The following is a 22,096-nucleotide window of genomic DNA, read 5'->3' on the forward strand; positions in this document are numbered from 1 at the left end:
GCATGTGTGTTTTAATAACTTGGCAATTGCATACTGTGTGAAATAATGTTTAGGGATAGTTCAGCCAAAGTTTATATAAATGGAATGACTAAAGTTATAGTATTTTTATACCTTTGTGTAGATAACTTCCTTGGTACCTTCATATGATATGTAATAGCCAAATTAAATTTACTGCTATGACAGTTTGCATACAATCCAATAACAGACAGAAAATGCAAAACTAAGTCTAGTAAGAGCACCTGTTTACATATGGTATTATGCATTATTGCATATTGGGCCAAAAGGAATCTCATGAGGTTCAACAAGGACAAGTGCAAAGTCCTGCACTTAGGACAGAACAATCCCATGCATAGTCTGGGGGCTGACTGGCTGGGCAGCAGCTCTGCAGAAGAGGACCTGGGGATTACAGTGGACAATAAGATGAATGAGTCAGCAGCATGCCCTTATTGCCAAGAAGGCTAATGGCATACTGGGCCGCATTGGTAGGTGTGTTGCCAGTAGGTCAAGGGAAGTAATTATTCCCCTCTGTTCAGCACTGGTGAGGTAACATCTGGAGTACTGTGTTCAGTTTTGGGCCCCAACTACAAAAAGGATGTGGACAAAATGGAGAGTCCAGCGGAGGGTGACAAAAATGGTCAGGGGGTGGGGAACATGATTTATGAGGAAAGACTGGGGAACTGGGCTTATTTAGTCTAGAAGAGAGGAGACTTAATATCAGTCTTCAATTACCTGAAGTGGGGTTTGAAAGAGGATGATGTTAAGCTATTCTCCATGGTGGCAGATGGCAGAACAAGGAGCGATGGTCTCAAGTTGCAGTTAAGAGAAGTTTAGGTTAGATATTAGGAAGAGTTTTCGCACTAGGAGGGTAGTAAAACACTGGAACAGGTTACCCACAGAGGGATGGAAGCTTCTTCCTTGGGGGTTTTCAAAACCCAGCTAGACAAACTTTGGCTGGGATGATCTAGTTGGTGCTGGTCCTGCTTTGAGCAGGAGGTTGGATTAGTTGACCTCTTGAGGTCCCTTCCAACCCTAACTTTCTATGATTCTATGAATCCTAAAATTCTTCCCTAAATGCTTTTATGTACTTGTTCAAACAATTTAAGGCAGGGGTCTGCAGCATTTTTTGATAGTGGGCCAGAAAGACTCTACTCAGCTGCCTCTGCTTCTTCTCCTAGTCTCAGAAAGACTCAGCTGCCTCTGCTTCTTCTCCTAGTCCTCTGGGTGCAACATGGAGTGGACAAAGCCCCACCCCCTTCACTGAAGCCCCTGCCACCTGGCTGCAGTCTGGTATGGGCAGAGACCTCTTCCACAGAAGCTCTGGGTGGCTGACTGCAGCGCAATGTAGGCAAAGCCCCCAATGCCAGATGCTACTGAAGCCACAGTTTTGCAGGCCAGATCCAGCCCACAGGCTGTAGATTTTCAGCCCCTGGATTAAGGTTTTGCTTGCATCTTTTCGATGAATCCTTCGTGTAGATGTATTATTTTTTAGGGAGTCTTGTAAATTACAATATAAACTGTATGGTACTGGGCGATAGTAATGCATCATTCAAAATTTGGTCTTTGATTTGTAACTAAAATCACATACTGTTGTTTCATCTTCATGACTGGAAGATTAAACTGTAATAAAGAGGAGAAGGCTTGTATAAATTACTTGGACGTTATTTTAACTTTTGTTTTTCATTTGTGTTACTTGGCAGAAATACAGCCAAGGCTCCCAACCTGAGCCATAATGGAGTAGCCTACTGTATTGTATTGGATTTAGCATTTTTTGCTTCTTCACCCAAACTATTGCCTAACGCAGTAGCAAGGAGCTATTTTGCTCCTGTGTTCCCCTCACATTATCTTCATTTTAATAGGGAATAAAATAATTCCTTTTTGTTTAGTCTGTAAAACTTTGTGAAGATGTATCAGTGTATAAGTAACTTAATCTGCTTTGAGACTACAGAAAAAACTAATTAGGTCAGTGTGGTTAGTTTACTCTGTTGTTCTTTGACAGTCTGTTGGTTTCTTTAATTAAAGAAAAATATTCCTTGGACCCTCTTTGAGGTTGCCTGTATTCAAGTATTGCCTATTGTTCAGCAGAGTTGTTTTACCTTATGGTCGGCACCTGAAGGCTCTACTAATGTGTAGCATGTCACACACTGGGAAAAGTAGTTTATATGCAAGTCATTTACCTGCCGAAGTTGAAAAGTAAAGTCTGGATGTGCCTTTAGGGAGCCCAAGAACACAAATGTAGGCTTTCTACCTCACAGATCTTCAGAACAGTCAAAACTGAAGGAAAACGCAACCCTGAGGTCAAGGGTAATGGGAGTTCTAGGGATTCTTTTGTCTGAAATAGGTTGTCAAGGAGGATGTGTCCACCCTATGCTGGCCCCTACCAAGGGATTCTGCTCTTACGGGTTTCTGACAGTTCTCATGTATAGTGTGTTGCCACTGAGGTCTTTGGCCAGATTCTTTTCCCTCATATCTCTCTCTCCTTCATTATCATAGGACAGCCAGGCCTCAGACAACTTGCACAGTTTTGTAGAGCATTGGTGCTTAATTTAGTTGTGCAAAGCCACTTTGCAGGCCATATCATGCTTGCAGGGTTTGTGTGTGTGCCTGATCCACTGCAGGGTCAGTGCACTGGCCTGGCCCCCTGCTGGATATGACCCTGCATGCTGCACCATCTGTAGCACAGTGTGATTCCAGTGCATAGGGATATGATAGTGATATCCTGTAGGCTGGATATATTGAGCATGACTGATTTAGGAGACTGGGTATTTTCTCTGAGGCCTGGCTGTCCTGTGACACTAAGGGGAAGAGAGGGAAATGAGAGAAAACAGTCTGGCAGTGCCAGTGGCCTTGATGTTGAGTAACACTGCCACTATTCCACTGCTGCCCAATTTCTAGACCTGTGGGGAGACTCATGGGCTGGATGACACAGCTCCTGTGGGCTGGAGGTTGAGCATCTCTGTCTTAGAGCATTCTCTCCAGTCTTCTGCTTTTCTCATAGGTAGCCTAAAAGATTGTCCCAGAACAGGTACTAGAATATCAGACACATAGGGTTGCTTATAATTAGGCCCTATTGTAAAGATAAATTTCCCAGGCCTGCAAGAGGTTAACATCCTTTGTGCACATGTTGTGACTTCAGAGGAGTTTGCCTCACTAGTATCAGAAGAGCACACAAGCTCACAGGTGACCCTGGACATGGACAACTGGTGCCTCCTGAGTCAGGGGCAGCACTTGCCCCCCCCCCCAGCAGCCAGTCAACGACTGGTGCGATCAGCTGCGGGAGAAGCCCCCACCCCTGTTGGCAAGATCAGCCACGGGGATCACTTCTCCTGGTGCCCCCACTCCCCGGACGGTGCTCTCACCTGCCCCCCCTGCCCATCACTTCAGCGGGGAATGCTGCTCTCAGGGGGTGCAGTTACACCCCCGTGCACTGTCTGCGTGTTGCCACTGACCCTAGATGTGGCCATTACAGCTTCATACTTGATGGTGACACAGGTGGTAAAGTGTCAGTCACCTAAGTTGCAAAGGCCAGGATGTATCTATGAAGTGGACCTTGCATTGGTGATGGTGGACTTTTTCAGTACAAAGACAGATGATGGTCTTCGTTATGTCAAGGAATCTATTCCTTAGGTGTTTCCACCCTACCTAAAACAAAAATGCCTCAGATGACGGTTGTGCATCTCTGAAAGACCAGCCTGCAGACTTCTTTCTTCAACCATGTACATTGGTGTCCTTATGTGAAGATGATAAAATTCTCTTCTAGGTGCGTTACAAAGTATCTAGTATTCTGAGATTAAAAAGTCCACTGTTAACTATCTTCTGTAGCTGAAACAGAGCAATCTATCCTAGGCTTGGCCAAGATGTGGTGGTGTTGGTTTATGATCTGCTAGTAGATAATCAGATATTTTTTCCTCTGTCCCACTGTAACAAAATCCTTGAAAGGTCTGCCAGTGACATTTTAATGAATATTGGATCCACTACCACTGTGAAATCTCAGGTATAGTCCTTGCAACTCTTAGGAGCCCAGAATTGAACCCAGTGGTATGGTGGTTATTGATGTATTGGTCAGTGAAGATGGATGCCTTGATGATTATCACCTCAGGGCATAAACTGCAGTAGGCTGGGCCTAAGGGGGATTAGCCCTCACAAATGCAGGCAGCCCAGGTGCAGGCTCTGGGCAGCTCCAGTGAGGGGAGGAGCATACTCAGACAGAGACAAGCAGTGTGTGGAACAGTGCCCAGCTGAGCAGGTAAGTATGTGGATGGGAAGGGGTGTGGGGGGACAGATTGAGGTCTCTGCGGGTGGAGGGGGGTGAATGGGGCCCTGGGGTGGGTCATGGGACACTTGCTGTCTGGTTGGCTCATCCAGAGGTGTGGGGGGGGATCCTGCTGCTGCCTGCACCCCTGGTGAAGGCACAGGGGATACTTGTCACCCCCCCAGTCTGTACTGTGTGGGGCAGAGGGGGCTGCCACTGCAGGCTGTGCCCTGGCAGCCGTGTGACACCATGTGCTTCCCACTGCCAAACAGGCGGTGCAGCCAGCGTGCAGGAGGTATGTGGCATTGTAGCAGGGTGTGGAGTGCAGCCCGCAGTGGCAGCCACCTCCGCCCTGCACACAGATGGGGAGGGGTGCATGCAGCAGCAGGAGCCCCCCCCCCCCCCCCAACACTCCCTCCTGAACGAGCCACCCAGGTTCCAAGCCTTCCATAACCTGCCCCAGCCCTGGGACCCCGTTCACCCCAGCCCCTGCCCCTGTTTCTGCCCCACTTCCTCCCTCACCACGGAGGCCTTGATCTGCCCTCCCACGCCTCTTCCCCATGAAAAACTTACTTGGGGGGGGGGGCAGGGGTGTGTTTGCGGGTGCACTCAGTCCCCCAAAATCACATTTTATTCCTCTGCCTATGCTTCAGGAGGAAGGGTGAGGATGATCCAAATGCTTAAAGTGGATATTCCCTACGTGCTTTCCGTCTTATCAGGTTTTTCTTATGAATACAGCCCAAGTTCCTATCAAAAGGGGTCATGGAGTTTTTGTCTAATTAGTAACTCCACCTTTCCCCCTGCCCTTTTTTTTTTAACCTCATGTATCCAGGACTGAAGACATTGCTTCCTACACTGGATGCGAGACGTGTCTTAACCTTTTACTTACAAAAGATTAAACCATTCACATAATCTCCCTAGCTCTTCATCAAGAAAGGCATGGTGATCTTCACCCAAAGAATCGCTAAATGCATCTCTGACTGTGTGAAAATGAGCTACAGAATAGCGAGGAGAGAGGCATTTATGTCTATTGGTGTGCAGTAAGCCAGAGTTCAAGCTGGCATTGACAGCATTGTTGAAAGCCCTACTTGTTCTAGATAGCTGTAAATGTAGTATTTTAGAACTCCTTTTTTACTTTTCTGAGACAAAGCAATTTCTGAGGCCTCCAGATTGCTATATTTATGTCCCTGGACAACAGAACTGCCCTGTTATGCCTCTGATTTACAGAAGAAAGAGAAGTGACATACCTTACAATATCTGGAGTTCTTTGAGATGTGTCTGCCCTCCATCCCATCTCCCTAGAGCTCTGCGGTAGAGAAGAAAGTGAAATGCAGTGGTTGTGTTTTACTTCCTTATGCCCTTGATATGAAGGCAGGCATGCCAAATGTGTATTGCCAGAAAAATATCTCTTGAGCTTGAAAGCAGGAGGTGCATGTTCAGCCACAATCAAATGTGTGTGGTGATCAACACCACACATTTTGAACTCCCATTGCTGTAAGGTACACAACTTCTCCTTAGTTTAATGAGTTTTTGTTGGTTGGGTGATTTCATGGTGAGTTCAATGCTGATGTAAGTAGCTTCATGAAAAAAATTACTCTTTTTATCAACTATAATTTTTATCAAAAAATTACAGGAGCATTACAGTTGGTTTAAAATCTGTTAAAATTTTTGTCACCTGCTTGACCAGAAACATCTGGAGGGTAAGCTTTGTTTCATACACTAGTAGAAGATTCAGTATAATTCATCTTTTGATTGAATCTGATCCTCGCAATCACGTTTCATTGTTTTTAAGCATAAAAGGTCATATTGTTGTGTGCGAATTGATACAAGCCATGGAAGGTCAAGAAAGTTACAGGTGACACTCCTCAACGTGTGCTGTTATTGGAAAAAGAAATTGATAATACTCTCAAACTGTTAGTTTTAGGATGAAGCCTCTTAACATATGAATTTGCTGGATTTCTGTCTGTCTGTTAAACAGCTTGAACATCACTTAAATGTAGTTTGTTTGAAGTTTTAACCTGTCTTTTGAAAAAGAGGAAGAATTTTGGAATTTTTTAAAGAATATACATTACTGGTTTATAACTAAGGAAAGGAATCATTTAGTCTCTTGGATAAATATGATGTTTGGACAGTTATTAAAAAGAAGTCATTATTTGCCCAGTAGACCAGAGTGACCCAGAATGAGTATGTTCAACCCTTAGGAAACTGTTTTGTCTACAAGTATTTAACATTTTCAGTATTGTTCAGTTCTTATAGGTAGTTGGAAGCTGGCAGGAGGCACTGCACTGGGATGAAGTGTTGGCTTTGTAGAGTGTATTGGGACTATAAGCCATCAATTTCAAGATTTTTAAAGCAGACTTGAACTGACTAGGACCTCCATATGAATGAATAGCCTTTTTTGGTCCTGAGGTTATTTGCCTAAATGGAGTACATTGTACATCACATTGCACAACTGATCTGTTACAAAACCATGTAAGTTACAAATAATATCCAGAGACAATAAGCACTTAGTGCCGTAAGTAGTAAAGTTGTAGTGTTTAGTCCTTTGGATTAGGTATATCACAAAAATCTTTACCATTGGTAGCTATTAAAAATCCTTTGGCAGTTTCTGCAGGAGTATAGATTTCAGACATTGTAACTCCATTAACTAAAACCCATCACAGCAGTTTTAGTTGTTTAAAGTTTTTCCTGTCCTCATCTGTTAAGCGTTGTTTCTGTGAGTCCTTAAACATCTGTCAAAGCTCATCCCAGATGCAACTATTTCAGTAGTGTTATTCTCCCAATTTCCACTCTTTTAAAACAAAATATTTAAAAGTTTAGCTTTGTATTTCCATTAGAAAAAAGAAATCAGGCTGCAGATGTGTCATTGTCTGGTCTTAGCTTGGAGTGAATTAAACAATTCTAAAATTGAGTATATAGCTTTGTTTTCAAAATGCAATGTATAGACCAAAGAATAAATGTAATATTAGCCACTTTGTGTTAAACAGCTAGCAAAAAAATTGTGATCCTGAAGGTTACTTTTGTTAATAGTATTTGGCTCATATGGTGCAGACAAAGGAAGATGCCATTTTGTATAGCTGATTGATTAAAACTGTAGTTTAATATAAGAGCAAACAGTGCCATGTTAACATTCGTATTATTAAGGAACCAAAGTCTGTTGTTCTTCCAAGCTGACTTCACTGAACTTTGGATCAGACCTAGAGGGAATACAATGAAAATAATAATTTATTTTATATGTTAACATCTAGCCAACAATTTCCAATTAAAAATGTATTTCTCGGTGTGTAAACCAGTTCTTATCGGTAGCAAACCATTTCTGGAACAGATTTATTTACCAGTGAAAACCTTTTCTGATTTCCATTGCCTTTTTACATTAACTTGAAGGATAAAACAGGTGTCACTGGAATTTCTGTATTTGAGAAAACTGCTGGAATCAACCTTGGTGGGCAGGATAACTGTGTTTCCTGGTATCTGAATGGACAAATGTTGGAGAGAGACTAAGAAAAGCAGAGCCAATGTGTCGTGTCCAGGGCAATTTGAGAATTCATTAATAGTACTATAAGGTTCTGTCTGATCTTTTGCTTTTGGATTTGTACTCTAATGAAATGTTGAATGAAAGGGTTAGTGAGGATTGGATTGATGGCATAAATAGAGTTTGACCTCTAAGCCATTAGCTTCTGTAGAGCTCATATACCAGCAGAATGACTAACAGTTATTGTTGTTTGTTTGGCGTTTGGCATTTTAGAAATTGTTTTAGGTAAATTTTGGTCCACTTACTTGTTAGCTGGGCATGTATCTTCAGGGTGGCTTTCACAGTAAAGCTAATATTTTCAAAACAGGATTTTGCTTCAGAGTGTAATGGGACTTGTAGCACAACGAATGTAACCTCCGTTGGTGGCCTAGATTGCTAAATGCATCCTTACGCACCTAAATAAAATTCTGTGATTATGTAAAAATGGTTAGTATCTGCACCTCCTATATGCTTCAGTAGGTCTGCAGGTGCTCTGTATTCTGAAAATCAGGCTGTTTTACTAGGTACCTTGTTCTGAATTTAGGAGCTTAACTTCAGGCTCTAGAACTTTGATTTGAATTCGCACACACAATGTTGAGTCTCTGAGTTGTTACCATATAGATGTTTTGGTCCCTGAAACATTCTACATGGAAAATGTGTTTTCCTAAAAAATCATGGTTCTGTAAAACCCTCTCCTTTAGGAACTCAAAATGCTTTACAAACATTAATGAATCAAACCTCAAATGCTTCTGTGAAGCAGATGGTGCCTTTCCCATTTTACACAAGGAATAGAAACCAGATGCCTTGACTTCAAATCCATTGCTTTAAATTCTAGACTGTCTTTTCACCCAAACTGTCTTTGCTTTCTAACTTGTCATTTTATGGGAACTTTAAGCACACAGTAATTTACTGTTGATCACTTTTCTAACATATTTTATTCCAAATGAAACTGTTACAGGTTACAAGTTGCCAAGTGACAAGAAATAGGAGCTCCCCAGCTTTAAGCTGTTTTAAAGCCCAAAGACTCTTACAATAAAGAAAACAGTTAAGTGAATAGTGTCAGAGATTCCCGGGATTTAGAGTTAAACTGTTACCAGCTAAGTTATTAACTTCTTTAGATCGACAAGTTTGTAATTGCTCACCCCTTTTAAATAATGAATACAAACAATGCACAGCATGAAATAAGCTTTCTACTTTTGTCTTTGTGTTTAAATGTCACTTTTCTAGTTGGTGCAGTCTTTTCACCACATGACTGCTGTGATATCTTCAGGATTGCTAACTTCACAGGTTTGAATAAGATGTGCACATCTGTGGTGTCTTTTAAATTTATAAGTAGGAGGCAAACATCTGTAGTTGCGATTGTTGTTTCCTATTGAGTGCTAGAGACATAACATCAGAAGTTGAGGTTAACTGCTTTATTCCATGAAAAGGGTCTTGTGGAAAGAGTTTTTGACAGTCATGTTGTTGAGTGTCTGCCAGGCTGAAGTTCAGAGAAGTAACTGGAGATAGAGGTTTTATTACTATAACTGTCTTTGCCCTAGACACCTGCAAAATGTTTATCGTTATAAATGAGATCAGTTTTAGCTGATCCCCCTGTAACACCTAAGCCTTGTCATGGGAGTCGTATAATGTGGCATATCTTTGCAGTTGTCAGTTATTATTTAAGCAAGGCTCAGCACTGGAACCGCAAGAAGGTTTGATTTGTGGTTATGTCTATGTTGCAGGCTGCAGAGTAGCGTGGAGATGATAAAGTTAGCTTTGGTACCAGAAACAGGCAGAACTCTGTTTGGACTAATTGGTTTTGCTTCTCAGGTACATGCAAACTTGCATTGGCTTAACCAAATGGATTAAAAATACACCTGTAGATAAACCAATATACTTTTAAGTGTCGACATCATCTGTTTGGAGCATGGAATAAGCAAAACCTGTTTAATAAGGAGTATTATGCTACACCAAGGCATAATGTAGTGTAATGCAGCAAATATAGAGCAAATGGTAAGGTCATTTTCCAAAATGAATCAACAGAAAGAATGAAGAAAATTCCTTCCTTCCTTCCTTGCAATTGAATAATTGTAAATGCTGGAGTAAGGACTAGGCTTTTAGAAACTGCATAGAGAAGGGAAAGAAAAGTCCCTAAATGTAAAAGGAGTAGATGGAAATTAAAACTTCTTCATGGAAGGGGAGAGGATTCAGATAAAATGCACAGAGAGAAGATGACTTTGAGGAATTTAGAGTGAAAATCAGTCTGATAATCAGAATTGTGTTTTAAGTGGCCTTAACTATAAAGAAACTGTTGTCTTGCAAATTTTTTACAACTTGCATGACATTTAAATCAGTACATGATTTTCAGATAAATGTCCTGAACTTTAGATGTTCTGCCTACTGGAAGTTTTTGGTAACTTCAGTAGAAACTCAGTATTTCTGACAATCAGACCACTTACTAAGATGTCTGTCTAAGAATTTAGGTATTTTCCCACTTCAGGTACCCCAGGGATAGCCATGGCTTTTGCATTTTACGGTAACATTGGGGCAATTCCTGTTGAATGTTGGTGTATGTATGTTGTAAAATGGCAAAGAGGATAAGCAGTTCTGGAATTAGGTGAAAATGTAAATTGGTTACTGTAATTCAGCTTTTGGGAAGAGAAACCCAGGTCAAGTTTTATTGCCTGAGAAAAGACTGAGCAATGATAAGCAATATAACAGGGAAAAGTATTTGTTCAATGGAAATTACTTTAACTTATTTTCTCTACACAACTAATTGACAAAGCATCCTGTCTGCTGTTCCTTAATTGCTCTCCGGGAAATGACTAAACATAAATAAAGGAAGGCATTGTTGCCATGTTAGCAGCTTTTATCATCTGTTTTAAATGACTGCAGATGAGAGAGATTTTATTGTATAACCATCTCTTTGACAATTGTGTGAAAATCTCACCTAGTGATGAAAATAACCTACATAGACTCAATTTATTTAAAGGCAGATGCCTGTGCATTTTGTTGCATTGCAATCACTATTTCCTCTGTTGATGTAGCAAAAAAGCATGGCACTCAAATGCTCTTATATAAACTATAGATTTCTTTTAGAGCTTTTCCACATATACGTTCCATTGCAAGAGCACATGTTCCTCAAACACTGGGGTTCAGAGACTCTTTTATACTAACAGTTTCTGTACTGTGCACATGCATCCTACCTCTTCCTGGACTTTGTACCAAGGGGATAAAGGGTGGTATAAGCTTGCTGCTATTCAGTTCCCCTCAACTGTCTTGGCATCAGCCAGAGCTTTTGTAGTCTGTTCTGGATTGCATGTTTGTCTTATGAACATTTTCAGAACATGTGTTCTTTCCTTCATCTTTTTTTCTTCTTAGTTTGTTTCTTATTCCGGCTCCTGTGTTTTCTTCTGGGCTTTTGCCATCTTTCAGCAAGACCTGAGGTTCCCTGGCCTGTGCCGTGTGACTTCACTAGCCAAATAAAGGTCCATTTTTTTCTTTATCTCTGATTAGGCCTCTGTGCCAACTGTAGGCATGTTTTCCACAAATTGCCTGGATCCAAGACACGACCTTCTTAAAATGCCTGTCATAGGTAGGTGTGTTAAATGCTTCTGCTGCTTAGAGAAATGTCATAATCCCAGAAAGTGTTATTTATAAATAGCACATTTCTTGGGACTTGAAAGACCATGTGGCAAGATTCCAGGTTTATCTCCTGGAATGTGCCATGGCATTGTAGCTGGGGATCACTGGTCTGCTGCTGTCTGTCTGCTCAGATCTCTAGATTTGAATGTGGTACTTTGGAACACTGTTTGACCATGGTTTCAGATGCAAAATAGAATTCATTTCTTAAAGCAAGCTGGCAAACTGCACAGTTGACCCTACAATATATTACAGTTTAATCTATACTTAAAAAGTTTTGCCTGTGTAACTTTCAGCTGGGCTGTGATTTTATTTATTTAGCGACATAATGTACTGGGAAAAACCTCAGTAGAGCTCTAGCTTATTGTGGTAAAGATAGTCTTTTGTTGCGGCAAGTTTTACTTGGGAACTAATATACACTATAGTGACAGAAAGGTTGTCTTTTACCAGCACAAGCTGGATTCCCACTAAGAGAATTTATTATTACAGCTATACTGACCAACCCTGTTAGTATAGACGGGACCTCAGTGCTTCTAGGGGTGCCAGTTGCCCTGTGACAACCAGCAGCACAAAGCTGTCTTTTGACTTGAAGATTCCTTACTACCCCTTTATTGACTCGCTAATAGTATTATATTTGTACAAGTATGTGATACACTAGTTCATAATAAGTACTTGTCTTTTGATGGACTTTGCTCGTTGCCATGTTTGGAAATCATGCTGCATTCTTCCAAGAATTTACAGTGCTGCACCTAATGCAGCTTATTTTACATTAGTGCTACTAAATATCCTATATGCTTTGCAAACCCTTGAATGTTGGCTAGAAATGGGGGGCTGGAGGTAGGTAATGTTTGGACAGAATTTGTGCTCCAGAAAAAAGTCAGACCCATTATCTCTAGTGTCCTCTATTTTCTGTTTCGAGGCAGGCTGGTGATGTTTCCATCTGGAACGGCACAGATCAATTCTTTGCCCTTTTGTAAAATAGACTTAAGAACAGAGTGGAAATAGAATGCAAAGGATGAGGAAATGGAGTTGTCTAGTTTTGATCTGCATGGTCACATTCTGGCTTTGTCAGAAAAATTACATCTTAATTGATTGGCTCGCTGAAAGTTCAAAAGTCTTTTCTGCTGATGTGACAAAACAAGTTTTTACTGCCTTTTATGTCTCTTTGCCCAACCTGGATAAGCCCTGCCCTTTATCTAGCAAAATATGAGTTGGAGGGTCTTCTGGCTTGCTTGGAGAATTGTAACCAAGTCTCAACTGCAGGACCAGTTCTTACTCTGTCTTATATATCTTCCTTGATGAGGCATGGTTATACAGGTGCTTCTAAGAAAATTATCTAAAACCTTGGTTGTTTTCTTTTCCCACATGCAAAATGTAAGTAGTTCTCAGTTTTCCCCAGATTTTTTCAGTTTTGAACTTTTTATCATTCTGAAATATTTATAGGAATATAGCATATTTGAAAGTTTTGTTTTTTTAACAGTAAACAGTATGTATAAGTTTAGTCTGTGAACAAAAACATTACTTTCAAAAGTTGGAAGGAAAGCAGAGAGACCAGCCAGGTTCCGGTAGGCCTGCTAGAAGGTAATAAAGAAGTTGTAGAGTAAGTCCAAAGGGGACAGGGAATAGATGAGAAAGTGGTGTGACTAGTAGGTAGAATAAAAAGATAGGACAGTTATATCTAGCATATTATCAATTGTTTAGCAGTCTAGATTGACAGGAAGGATTTTTTTTTAGCTACTGACCAGAAAAAAAATTGAATTGATGTGCTCTGTAGCAGCTGTTCAAAATTGTCATAGGCTGTCAAAAATAAAATACCATATTTTAATAATATCCTAATTATGCAGGTGAAAAATGCTACTGCAGCTTTGCTTAAAAGTGGAGGAGGAGGACATTAGTGTGTAGGGAGAGACATTAAATTAAGCCACAAGCATCTCTGAAAGAAGGATTTTGCATAACATTTTTGGACAGATGGCCAACGGGATCAAGCTCCATGCTATGGAGGTGCATCAGTGGAACCCAAGATGATGTTTCAGGTGCATGACACCAGGGTGAAGATCCCTGACTTGACTCATGCCCAGGGTTTGCTGGCTCATCTTGACTTTTTCATGGTGAGCCAGCTCCAAAGCTTGGTGAAAGACAGCTAGGTTCAGTTCACATAAAGTCATCCATCAGCCAAGATGAACCTGAGGCAGGTATACTCTTTCAGCCTGTAGACTGCCCTTGCTTTCTATGGTGTTGGTTACTCAAAGGCACTAATTTTTGAGCTAAAGGAGTGTAGAAAAGCTGTTGCAGGCATTACAGGAGCTGACCTCACAAATAGTGTCAACATTATAGTCCTTTTGTAGCTAACAGGCTTCTCAACTTCCAAGCATGTTGGAAGTGTAGAACACACACAGTCTGCAATGTACAGAGGATGTACAGAAATCCCAGCGTTACTCATTGATATGTTTGAGGGGTTTGGAACAGATCTGTTGCACTGGGATCTCTGAGGCCATGTGAGCTCTTTTAAGGTTTTTATGATTAACTGACAGTTAACTAGGGAGGAACTTAACCCCCTGCAAGGATGTTCTTTCACACAACTGTAATTTCTTTGACCCCAGGCTTTCACATACAGCCATTCAGTGGGACAGAGAAATATTTTTTTCTTCAGAAGTCAGGGTTCAGAGAAGTAAGGGTAGGCTACAGTTTCAAGGAGGGTGATCAGTGTTTAGCAGCTTTGGGAAAGCAGAGTGGGCAGAGGGTGGAGAAAATAGGTAGCTGCTGAGCCCCATACTTTTGGACAGGGTTCTCCAAGATGGAGTAGAGGGAAATGTACTAGGGACAGAGGAAGAAAGAGTGAACTGGAGCAGAGTGAAGGTGGTATGGGCCCGTATGACTTGGCAACAGAGGGAGGTTGCAGGCTGATGGCTGTGTGGAGGTATATGTGGAAGAGTGTGCTCCACAGCAAAGCCAAGCAGTGGCAGTCTCCAGAAAGCAGCATACTGCCAGGCTACCAGCACTACCATCTAGCCCTTGCAAACTTGTGCAGTGCTTCTGTAAATAAGTTATCTAAGCCTAAAGCAGAAGTTCTTCTGATTGTTTAACTAAATTTATTTAAGCGCTAATAATGGAGAGGTAGGGTGTTGTGGATCAAGCACCGCACTGAAACTCAACCCTCGATTGCATTTCCAGGACTGCCACTCCGTTTCTCTGTTCCAAGCATGTCTCTTCCCACTCCTCGTTTCTCTTGTCTGTCTGGACTGTAAACAGTTTGAGGTATGACATGTCTCTTACTCTGTGCATCAGTGGTCACCAACCTGGGGATCCCAACCTACAGATAGATCCCGGAGCCTCTTTTGGTAGATCCTGGACTGGGGGGACAGCTGGGCTTGTGTGCATGTGAACACCTACTACCCCCAGCCCCAGCAGGTCAATCTGTGGGGAAGGGAAGGGGCGGGGGCCAGATCGAGGCCCCTGCGGTGAACAGCTGTGAAGCCCATCCAGAAGCAGGGAAGGTAAGTGGGGTCCCAGCCTGGCTGGGTGATGGGAGGATTGGAGCCTGGGGGAACTCCTTCAGGGGTGCAGGCTCCCTCCCCATCTCTGTGGCGGTGGAGGCAGCAGAGCATGCTGCTGCTATGTCTTGAGTCCTGCTGCAGCTGGTCACACGTGGGCACGGCTCAGCTCAGCAGCGGGGACTCGTGGGGGTGGCCCCCACCCTGGCTCAGCTGGGTCTGAGAAGATCTGGTTGTCCAGGGGCACGTTGGGGGGGGAGGCTCCCATCACCAGGCACAGCCCAGCAGAGGCCCTGGGGCCCTGTTCCACCCCCACCACCTGTGCTCAGGGTGCAGTGGGCAGTCCAGAACAGCAGCCACATCATCCCAGGCATAGGTGGGGGGGCACTGGCCCACAGGGCCTTCACCGGGCTGCGCCCAGTGGCGAGAGTCCCACAGCGCACCTTGGACTGCGGCCCAATGCCACAGTCTTCTGACTGCCAGGTGGATGCAGCTCAGTGCAGCCCTAGTACAGAAGTGGGATCAGGTCCCAGCCTGGCCGGATCTGGGACACTTCGTGGTCCTGGGGCAGGGGGGAGGGCAGGTGGCAGGGGGGCACAGTAGATCCTGGGGTGACCTTTAGTTCCAAAAAGTGATCTTCACCATAAAATGGTTGGAGACCGCTTATGTACATGAACAGTTCCTGGCACACTGTGGCACAGACTTTTGTTGGGACCTATAGGTGCTACTTGACTTCAAAGAACATTAGCAAATAAAGTATTTAATCCAGAAATTCCCATTGAACTGGAACATCTTATTTCCAAGGATGTAATTGGATTAAAACCAGATGGAAACTCATTTACACTCTGTGGGCACCTACACACGTACCTGACACCTGTGATGCATGCTAATTGGCATGATAATTAGCATGCTCTAGGTGTCTCATGTATTCAGCATCCCTGCGCTTCAGTATGGTGGTGGGGATGCTTTAACTGAAACTCATCGAACAACTTTAGGTAACGTGCCCCCACCACCATTTTGAAGTGCAGGATGCTGAATACACAAGACACTATGGGAGTTTTAATTAGAGCAGTTCTTGAGAGCTGCTCTAATTAAAGCACCCTCCCATCCCATACCGCATGTAAAGATGCCCTTTTTGTATTTACGAGAGACTGATGGTGTCACAGATGAGGCCAGTGTTTCAGCAAGATATACTGTGCCACAGACAGCTTGACAGTGACCGTACACTATTTAACGGAAACTTTAAATTCAGATATATTTCAAAGTTTATCACAATCGGGTGGTGCTTCTTCATTATGAACTTAATGAACTCTGAAAGGAGCAAATGTAGCTATATATAGTGCTACAGACCCTGCAAGCATCTATTTTCCTTTCTACTTTCTGCTAATTTTTTAAAATGTTGTTTAACATTTGAAAGTTTCCTGTTGTTCAGCATGTATCACAGAATAAAGAAGTACAACACACTATAAAGTAAAATAATTACTTCCAAGGGAGGTGGTGCTATCCCCTTCCTTGGAGGTATTTAAGAGGAGATTGGACAAACACCTGGCTGGGGTCATCAGACCCCAGCACTCTCTTCTGCCCAGGGCAGGAGGTCGGACTCAATGATCTAATATGTCCCTTCCGACCCTAAAATCAATTAAATCTATTAAATTAAGATCTAACTAGGCTGAATAGACTACTAACCACAGTTGTGAATGGGTTGATACTAGACAGAGGAGGAAACCTCAGATGAAAACAGCATGCCAGAAAAGAAGAATAAGTCCTATGAAGATTTTAAAAAATCAAAACAAGGAAATGGGAATAGCATTTATAAAAACCAAAAATGTAAATAAGGTTGAAGGGGCCAAAAAGCAGTCCAAAACAAGTCATCTTTATAAGGACATACTGTACTGTTCATTTTTTCCAGTATAGTAATTTTTCATGTGTTTTGCTGTAAAGTCTCTTAAATGTGTATTTGTTTTTTTCAAAGTAGTTAGCTCTATAATGGGTGGGTATCCATTTCTGTGTGACCAAGCCTATTCTGCAGCTGTTGTCCATGCTGCAATTTGTGTAGACTAAAGGAAAAACAGCTTGTGGCACAGTTGTGAACAGCAGTTTCTCAGCTTGAGGAAGGCAGATTTCCTGTAACCAGCACAAATTTTAATTTTATTTTCTTTTGATGGTTAATTTCATGACAGTTATGCACTTCTGTACCAAGTCCAGTTAAAACGGTTAGTTCTGAACCTACTTCTGTACAGATTAAGAATTGTATTTATATGGCATGGCATATGGAAGCACAACCTGTTACCAACTGCAAACTTTGTTGATTAAAACTAGGTGCAGACAAATTTACAAGGGAAACTGTTCTCTGAAAAATTCCAGTTCACTGACATATGAAGGTACTCTGGCTGTCTCTTAGCAGTTTCCACAATTTGTAGCCAAAAATAATAAAGGGTTTCTTGCAAAGCGTTGACACCAGAGGTTCTAAATGCTAAATGTTTTATCGATCATTGTGGGTTGTCTTGCATCCCGGTAAACAAACAGAGTATCTATGCAGACACCTGGAGATGCTCTTAGCCCTTGAAGATCATATTCTTTTCAGGCAGACATTTAGATCCCCATGGGGCCATAATAAAGTATGTTTGTGTCAATTGCTGAGAGGCAATTCGAGGTAATGGAAATTACAGGACACTGTGGCCTAATTTTTGTTTGTTACCATGTTCAGTGAAATTTTTGCATAGCAGTAGTCACACTTAGTTTGGATTGGAAGATGGTAATCAAGCAGTGTTTTATATCCTGAAATCTTGACGTATCATTCTTATAATTTCTTTTGTTGAAAAGCCTTAAAGGACATTGCAAACAATTGTCTCAACAACTTTGTGAAATAAGCATTGTTATCACCATTAAATGGATAAACTGCCAAAGCACAGAGGTTAGATGACTACCCTGAGAACATAAAGTGAACCAATAGTTAGAAAAAAATGAGAGTTAATTAGAAGATTTAATTATAACACTAAGCTGCATTTTTTCTTTTTAAATCTAAAGTTAAAAGGACAGTGGCAGGTTTGCAATGTCCAAAATGTGATCTGTCTTGTTTTCCTCATTATATATACTTTATTTATATATAATTTAAATGACTTAACTTTTTACTTGTGTGTTCATAGATTCAGAACAACTATTTAGAAATCAGTGCTCACAATCCCTTTAGTGGTCTTTTAGGTGCAGTTTAGGGCTCACAAGTCAATGAGGAGTCTTCATAAACAAGCCTGCAATTAGTGTGGAAGTAGAGAGGAAAAATGGGGAAAAATATATATTTTAAGAAAAGACTACAGTTTCTAGTTCTTATGGTCATAGCAGGGAAGTAAAATCAAAATTACTCTCCAAAATCTAACAAAGTCCTTTTTAATCTGTTAAAATTAAAGTAATTGTATCTGGACAGGAGAATAGATTGTCACAGAGACAAGAGGATGAAGAGTTCTGAGTGGGATGTTAAAACAGAGGTGCAGTTCTTTAATAAAGATTCTTTGTTCTGAATTATAGATAGGACTTCTATTATTCAGGCATTTTGAATAGAAATATGTTCTGGTATTGCATATGAAACATATCTGTTCGATCAGGAACACATTATTTCCTTGTTCACTTGTATTTTTAGCTAAAATATTGCCACACAGTAACTTTAGACATCTCAAGATTAAGGAGAATGAGGTTACATAATAGAATAATCTAACAGATGCCAAGCATATTTGCTGATTGCCAGATTGTAATGTCTCCAAAATGACAGAGAAAGCTGTAGACAATTTTATGAAAAGAGACAAAACTGAGGATTTCACTCAGTACTGCTGAAAACAAAGAAACATAGCAGAGTATAAACATAGTACTCATTTAACATTTTTCCTGTTATTGTTGGGACTGCCAAGCTCTGCCTATTGGGATATTGAGCTTTTCACTTGTGAATCAGCAGTTGGTATTCAGGATACATGCTTAGCTAAGAACCCAAGCAGAATTTGTCACACAGAAATTACAGTTAAAAAAATACTAAATCAAATAAGCAGAAGTTAGAAAATGCTAGAATTATGGTTCCACATGCAGCCTGAATTCCTCCCATTTCAGTGTATCCATTATGATAGTCTTTAATTATGGGATCATGTAATTATTGTTTTCACTGTACCTCTATCTCATTCATTGTACGGGAAAGATCTGTTCCAGGGAAAAATCGGGTTGTAGTGAAAGGTTGCCCATAGAACGTCTTCATTTGTTACAGTAGCTGATGATGATTGAGACGGGGTGCAGGATTAGAAAGTTGGTCTTATAGTTAAGGCAACTGAATGCTATCCTGGAGATTTGGATTCTGTGCATATCTGGAATAGAATCCGTTGGTGATACTAGTCAAATAACTTAAGCCAGATTGCAGAGGTGGTCATTAATCCTTATTTTTTGAGTCCCTGACTTGAGACCCTGGAGTCTGAAGTGCTGAGCTCTTACAATTTCACCTAAGTCAATGGCTAATAAAATGTAATTTTCTATAACCAAGTTCTCAGGGATGGTTAAATGCTCTTAACTGAAATTCTCCAAAAAGATTCGGCCTGAGCATGGAAAATTTCAGCCCATTTTGTTCAAAGTCTGGTAAAATTGTTAAACAACTGAAAATGGAGTCCTATCATAGGAAGTGTCAGGCAACCTTACTAGGTCTTACTGCTGATCCCAACAATAGATGAATATAGGGGTGGATAAAGGGGGCAAGGTGGGGAGGTAGGTTTAGATTGGTGCAGTTGTACCTTTTTTGATTTTTGGTCCCACCAAAGTTTAAATCCTACTGCCTGGCAGTGGCAGCAGCATTTCTGTTTAGGCAGCAATGAGGAAGTCAGTTAACTTCATGGCTCAGTATCATCTACCTGAATCCTTTTAAATCCTCATTCCATGGATGTTAACAAACCCTTTCTCCTTTTTAAGTCTTGATGTTCCACTAACTAAGCTATTTTTTCTTTTGTAATTCTGCTGTCTATTAAAAGGCTCCCAGTAATGTAGCACCTATTCCACAGCCCTGAAGACTGTTTTTAACTCTAGCTAGAAGCATTAACTCAGGTATGGAAATTTAAACTTGGGTGAATATTAACTTGCATGCTGAAATAACTTTCAGTGAAGCATTAGATATACTGTCAAGATGCTCAAGAAAGCTAGATTTTGTTTTTATGAATCTGAATTGCATTTAATTCTAATGACTATAAGCCTGAAGAAACAATATTGTCTGATTATTTTGCTTAATTTGTTGTGGGATTTTTATATGTATGACACGGTAAATTTAACGCACATTCTAATAAAGTTAGATTTGTTTTTGCTTCGATTTTAAGTAAATAATGTATCCCGAGGCCCCTAGCACGCAAGTAAACATTACATTTTGTTTTTACCTGGAGAAAAATAGGTTGTGTTGCGTGTGATGATACACCACATCATCTGCTTCCCTCTTTTCAAAATCCTAGATTCACCCATGTTTGAATAGTGCCTAACAATTTTGGAATGTGACTGTTCATTGATTTCAGTAAAACTTATGATCCCAGTTCAGCTTTTAATAAATAAGTGTCCATGTCACTGTCATATTTAGGACACTTCTTAGTCACTGGTTCAAAGGTAGGTCTGACTTGGTCACAGAGACAGTACTTGCCTCCAAAAAGTATATGGCTTGTACAGGCTGCATTCATGTCAGTATGGTATGATACAAAGTTCTTATTGGTATTTGTTTGGGATGACCTGTAGTCTCTCAAACTGTGTGCCTGATGTTAGTGCCCTTTTTATGTACCTAAATGAGTGACTTCCATTTATTTCAGTTGAAGCTGTGTGATTTTAAGTACTTTTAGCATCTGATTATCCTTTTTAAGGATTTAGGAGTGTAACTTTAGGTGCTCAGTTTTGAAAAATTGCAGATTGGGAATCAACTTTGATATAGATGTGTGGTACCTTTTCTTTCTTAAATAGGAGCTAAAAATGCATGAATACAAAATACAAAGCGCCGGGCCAGGTTCAGTGTTTCAGAAAAGATGTGGGAGCTATAGTGGATCATAAGCTGAATATAAAGCATGAATGTAATATTGTTGTAAATAAAACTGATATATTTTGATTTATTTGCCTTCCTGTGTAAATTGCAGGAAGTGATTATTTTGCTCTATTCAGCACTGGTGTAACTGCACGTGGAATACTGAATTTCTTTTTGAGCAAAGAAAGTTGTGGACAAATTTAAGAGAGTCCAGAGGAGAAAGAACAACAAAAGTGCTTAGAAATTTAGAAAACAGGACATATAAAGAAAAGTTAGACAAATTAGGATTATTTCACTTGAATGATGAGCACAGTTGGCAGCGAAGCTGGGAAAGGAATCAAAGAACCTAGATTAATGGCAGAACAGGTTAGGGGATTACTTAGGGTGTGTACAAGCATTACATTTAGATGGCCCTAATCAGGGGTAGGGCAGTCTAATTGTTAAGGTGTGCAAGTGTTTGCAGGGTTTAGAACACCCTAAAAATGGTGCACCTGATGTAAAGTTTGTTCTTGTCAGACATGGGGCATGGGGTTTAACCTGGCCTAATAAATGCTTTTATATGTTCACAGCACAGACCTGGGGCTGGGAAAGTCCAGCCACAATCCACAGCCCTGGAGCCACTCAGTTTTTATTCCCCTGACCATGATTGGGTTGTGGTCCACGCCTCGCCCCACAACTAGCCCTCCCCATGTACCTGCCAATCCTCTTCCTCCCCCCACCACCCGACCACCTAAACTAAGCTGCCTAAACCTGAAGTGGGTCCTGTGAATGCTTTTTGACACCCTTGGAAAAACTAGATACTTTCAGGTCAGCAGGACCAGATGAGATGCATCCTAGGGTACTAAGGGAATTGGTTGAGGTAATTTCAGAGCCCTTGGCTATCTTCTTTAGAGATTCAAATAGAGATTGAGTAAGGTCCTGGATAATTGAAGAAGGGCAAATATAGTGTACATCTTTAAGAAAGGGAAGAAAGAGCATCTGGGGAATTACAGACCTGCCAATCTGACATTGATACCTGATGTCTGATCTCGATATCCAGAAAGATCATGGAGTGTACTGGGAAGCACTTAAGAGGAAAACAGTGTAATCAGGAAGAGACCACATGGATGCACCAAGAGCAAGTCATGCCTGACCAACCTGATTTTCTTCTATGATAAGGTGGCAGGCTCTGTGGATGGGGAAGAGCAGTGAATGTGATATACCTTGACTTT

The 22,096-nt window shown here is 41.1% G+C and overlaps 1 protein-coding gene across 2 annotated transcripts in view; it reads left to right on the top strand.

The window, feature by feature from the left end:
• RAD51B (RAD51 paralog B) overlaps nucleotides 1-22,096 on the top strand; it is a 665,539-nt gene that overhangs the window by 93,407 nt on the left and 550,036 nt on the right. The gene's annotated exons all lie outside the window — the stretch shown is intronic.

Source organism: Crocodylus siamensis, chromosome 2, assembly GCF_052110815.1.
Source record: "Crocodylus siamensis isolate JL-2025a chromosome 2, ASM5211081v1, whole genome shotgun sequence".
Lineage (NCBI taxonomy): Eukaryota > Metazoa > Chordata > Crocodylia > Crocodylidae > Crocodylus > Crocodylus siamensis.